Source organism: Etheostoma spectabile, chromosome 6, assembly GCF_008692095.1.
Source record: "Etheostoma spectabile isolate EspeVRDwgs_2016 chromosome 6, UIUC_Espe_1.0, whole genome shotgun sequence".
In the NCBI taxonomy this organism is placed as follows: Eukaryota; Metazoa; Chordata; class Actinopteri; order Perciformes; family Percidae; genus Etheostoma; species Etheostoma spectabile.
In genome coordinates, this window is record NC_045738.1 from 12,917,653 (window position 1) to 12,922,971 (window position 5,319).

Consider the following 5,319-nt stretch of genomic DNA (forward strand, 5'->3'; position numbering starts at 1 on the left):
GTGTGTGTGTGTGTGTGTGTGTGTGTGTGTGTGTGTGTGTGTGTGTAAAAGTCAACTCTTGCTCATCTAGATGCAGAGCGCCTTGGTTCCAGCTGTGAACGGAGGACTGAAATGGGAAGGGGAGCAAGCGCAGATTACGCTTCTCAAACGGCATGCACTGTCTCCTGGCTGGCCCACCAGCTGAGAAGAAAGAGAGCGAGAGAGTAAGATGGGTGGGTGGATGTATGATGGAGACTGAGGGGGAAAATGTAGGAAGCAGTTAGACAGCAAAAAAGTGGGAAGAGTAAATGTGGAAAGAAATGAATTAGAGACTTATTGGGATAATTCCTCTAGAAGGGTATGTATATAATCTCTCTCTACATACAGTATCTCTCTCTCTATATATGTATACATCTCTCAGATAGTGGCTAGAAAAAGATGATCAGCTGAGTGCAAGTCTTCTCTGAATGACATTAGAAGTTATGGGGAATTGCTGCATTGTACTGAGAAATGACAGAAGTTAAAAACAACAACATTGAACTCAATAGCTGAAAAGTATTATAGAATAGTGATGATGGGGATGGGAAAATGAGAAATCTGATTTTAAATAAAGCTCTCGTTTTTACTGAAATTGATTGATTCGAGCAGTCAAAGGATGGATCCTCTTCACATTACAATCAAAATATTGAAATGAACTTCAGTTTTACACATATTTTCCAAATGTCAGGGGGCCTGCCAGCTGGGTACATTGCTATTCATGAGATTCCTGTGTCCTGGTGCTACAGCGGAGTGGCGGGTATTGACCTCAGCTGGAACAGCCAGATGGGAGAAAGAGGGAGGGGGGAGAAAAAACTGTAATGGAAAATGAAAAAATGAAATAATGAGAAAAGAAAATGAGACAGAGAGAAACCAGGAGAACAATTTCTCCATCAGGACCCAGAGAGGCATGACCCTGTGATCTGCTGCCTGCCTGTATCCAGCAGGCCTGGAGGCTAGTGCATAATGTCAGCCTAATGTTGTACCAAACCTCTGCCACAGAAGGACCCAGTCGTCAAATTAAATGCTCTCTCAGAAGATGGGTCCCTGTGGTGTCCCTGGATTTCAATTGAGGAACAGTATGATTTCTACGACTGTTGTCGGCGGTCAAATGCAGCGTTTGGTCTCGGCTTCTCTTTCACCCTTAAGTCATGAATTCAACAGGTCCCAGATGACACCTAATTACGGCTCACTAACTAGCACAATTGCACCATACTGTATCCTGTGCCATAATGTGAAATTGGAAAATAATGCTATTGTGAAATGTGCACAATCTGCATTTGCACTGGTTAAAAAATATTTAAAAAACACCATTTATTCCTGGCAGAAGACGTTTCTCAGGAGACGTTTTGACAGAGAACTGTGGGTAAAGAAAAGAGGAAGCTTTGAAAGCAGCTCAGCAGTTAATAAGATTTCTGCTAACACAACCTCACCTCTCCGTCACACTATTTTTGCACGCACACATTTAGTGTCTAGGATTTTCCCCGTCTTTCTCACACACACATTCCCACGCACACACATTTGCACGCACAAGACAGTAGCCCATTGACAACACAAAGATTGGCAAGTTTATCTCTTCAGGGAAGATACAAAAACAAAAGCCCTTTGACAGACTGAAGGTTTCCTGAGTCCAAGGGCACATATTGTTTTTAATGATGGTGTGACTGAAATGAGTAGTGAAGGATAAAAAATAGAAAACGCAGAGACAGACATGCAGTCAGTGAGCGAGGAAAATAAGTGAAAGGAAAACCATAAGAATAAAGCAAGTATAGAGAATAAATATAGAAGTGGAATGTGGAAAGAAAAATGAGAAAAGACATGGGAAGTAGTAAGACAGAGAAGGTTGAGAGAAAATAAGGGCATGTTGGAATTTGTCCAGAGGGAGGGGTGAGGACATTAAGATTGTGCGGTGGAGGTCACTGTGTGTAAGAGACAAGTAAAGCACACAACATCAGCCTGAAATGAGTTCCCTAACCTCTGCAACCCTGCACCACAAGTACACTCATGTGTACACAATACAAACACAGCACACCTGAGTTGGGTGAATGAAAGTCCAGCAAATAGTACATGTACAGTAACTGCAGCCAGTCTTGTACAATGTGGTGGCACGCTGCTGCAGCTCAACAGCTTCACCTAGTTACTCTCCAAAATTCAATTGAGAAACATGTTAGAAAGTCACAAGATGATCACACTGAAGCTATATACACTCACTCTCTCACACACACACACACACACACCAGGGGTGACCACACTTTCTCAGCTTGCAAGCTACTTTTAAAATGACCAAGTCAAAATGATCTACCTACTGTAAAAAAGCAAAAATATGCACACCACCAAAGCATCATTCCGGGTGAGTTACGTCGTCACATCATCTACATATACTTACAAATAAATTGAAATTATTTAAATGTACACTATAAGTTGGTGTACCTTACATAACTGCATTAACCCATATGCACAATTCAACTCTGTATGTTTTTTTGTCATCATCTCACTCTGATGACTTGCACCGAATGAAATCAGCCAGGGATGCATAGTCCAGACAGTATCTGCTGATAGCCAGCCTCTAGCACATTTCCAAATGATCATCAGTCATGCTGGAACAGTATTTGGAGTTAATAATCTTTACGTGGGAAAAGGCCGACTCACATAAATAAGTGGAGCCGAATAATGTGGTCAAGGAGGTAGCACATTTCGTCATGTTGAGGTACTTTTCCTCTGTCAGTAAGTTCCAAAACTGTCCATAAGCCCTAGACTTGACCTCCATGTCAGCTTGTAGTTTCAGGATCTCATCCTCCACTTCAGACTCAGTTGAAACAGTGATGCAATTTTTGATGCAAGCAAATTAACCTCAGCATCTTCCTGAAAAGGGTAGCACATGAATGTAGTAACTGGTTTCAATAAAGCAAAGTCTTGAAACCGTTTGCTAAAGTCTGATAGAACGTTTTCAATCTGCTCTGCGTAGCGTCCACTGTCAAGATTTACACACGGCTTCCCTTGTGTCTCCAGTTCTGTTACGAGGTTCTGAAAGTTTGTCTAATCATGGCGCTGCAGCTTTGAGCACAGATGTTTGTCAAATTTTTCATTTGAATGCATTAACTGAGCTGATCCTATTGACCACTGTTTTGTCTTTTCCTTGCAGCTCAACATTAAGGTCATTCAACATGTTAGTCATGGGCTGTCTTGGTTGACACGCCTCTTCAACATTGCGTGGAAGTCTGGGACGGTGCATAAGGAGTGGCAGAGGGGTGGTGGTTCCCCTCTTCAAAAAGGGGGACCAGAGGGTGTGTGCCAACTACAGGGGTATCACACTTCTCAGCCTCCCTGGTAAAGTTACTCCAAGGTGCTGGAAAGGAGGGTTCGGCCGATAGTCGAACCCGGATTGAAGGGAACAATGCGGATCCGTCCTGGCCGTGGAACAACGGATCAGATCTTTACTCTCGCCGGATCCTGGAGGGGGCCTGGGAGTATGCCCAACCAGTCTACATGTGTTTTGTGGATCTGGAGAAGCGTATGACCGGGTCCCCCGGGAGAAATTGGGAGGTGCTGGGGGAATAGGGGTGAGGGGGTCCCTTCTTAGGGCCATCCAATCTCTGTATGACCAAAGCGAGAGCTGTGTCCGGTTCTCGGCAGTAAGTCGGACTCGTTCAGGTGAGGGTTGGCCTCGCCAGGGCTGCGCTTTGTCACCAACCTGTTTGTAATATATAGGACAGGATATCGGGCGTAGTCGGGGCGGGGAGGGGTTGCAGTTCGGTGGGCTCGGGATCCCATCGCTGTTTTTGCGGATGATGTGGTCCTGATGGCATCATCGGCCTGTGACCTTCAGCACTCACTGGATCGGTTCGCAGACGAGTGTGAAGCGGCGGGATGAGGATCAGCACCTTAAATCTGAGGCCATGGTTCTCAGCAGGAAACCGATGGAGTGCTCTCTCCGGGTAGGGATGGAGTCCTTACCTCAAGTGAAGGAGTAAGTACCTTGGGGTCTTGTTCGCGAGTGAGGGGATATGGAGCGTGAGATTGGTCGGAGAATCGGAGCAGCCGGTGCGGTATTACATCTGTTTATCGCACCGTTGTGACGAAAAGAGAGCTGAGCAGAAGGCAAAGCTCTCGATCTACCGGGCAATTTTGTTCCTCCCTCACCTATGGTCATGAAGGCTGGGTCATGACCGAAAAGAACGAGATCAAGGGTACAAGCGGGCGAAATGGGTTTCCTCAGGAGGGTGGCTGGCGTCTCCCTTAGAGATAGGGTGAGAAGCTCAGTCATCCGAGAGGAGCTCGGAGTAGAGCCGCTGCTCCTTCGCGTTGAAAGGAGCCAGTTGAGGTGGTTGGGCATCTGGTAAGGATGCCTCCTGGGCGCCTCCCTAGGGAGGTATTCCAGGCACGTCCAACTGGGAGGAGACTCGGGAAGACCCAGGACTAGGTGGAGAGATTATATCTCCAACCTGGCCTGGGAACGCCTCGGGATCCCCCAGTCGGAGCTAGTTGATGTGGCCTCGGGAAAGGGAAGTTTGGGGTCCCCTACTGGAGATGCTGCCCCCGCGACCCGATACCGGCTAAGCGGATGAAGATGGATGGATGGACATGTTAGTCAGATCAGTTAAAAATGCTAAGTATAGTAGCCACCAATCGTCATTTAGCTGGTTGTGTTCTGCATGTTTAGATACAAGGAAAAACTCTTTAATCTCCGGACAGAACTCTCGAACTCTTTGCAGGAATTTCCCCAGACTAAGCCTTCTTACGCAGGTGAATACTTTGTAGCATTGAAATGGCGCCATATGGAGCTATGCTTAGTGGACGCCCACTTACCTCCTTGGAATAGAACAGGTGATCTTCATTGCCACATCCATTATCTCTTTCATGGTGAGCAATTTTGCAAAACACTGTATGGTATGGTGTATTATGCAGTGGTAATTGAGAAAGTTTGGGTAGGCATCATCCTCCCTGCACTTGGCAATAAATCCATTCGAGCGGCCAACTATCATAGGCGCACCGCCTGTGGTGATGGACACCCATTTGCCCAATGGAAGTTGAGTTTTTGAAAGACTGAAAAATGTCCTCTCCTTGTGTGTGTTCTTTCATGGGCAGTACTGTTAACAGCTCCTCTTTTACAGTCATATCGGTAAACACCATCCGAATGAAATTGCACAACTGGGCTGCGTCACTCTTGTTTGCAGACTTGTCTAATTGCAGTGAGAAACAGTCGCAATCTGCGCTATCCCTCCTAAGTTTCTCGGCCACATCCTCGGCCATTGCTTCACAGCGTCGTGTAACTGGACTTCTTGACAGCTGGAGAGATTTGATTGA

The 5,319-nt window shown here is 46.1% G+C and overlaps 1 long non-coding RNA gene across 1 annotated transcript in view; it reads left to right on the forward strand.

Moving 5' to 3' along the window:
• LOC116691334 (uncharacterized) overlaps positions 1-5,319 on the forward strand; it is an 18,100-nt gene that overhangs the window by 9,213 nt on the left and 3,568 nt on the right. The window contains exon 2 of the long non-coding RNA XR_004332462.1: positions 1,931-1,936. This is a non-coding gene — a long non-coding RNA (uncharacterized LOC116691334). The remainder of the gene's footprint in view (positions 1-1,930; positions 1,937-5,319) is intronic.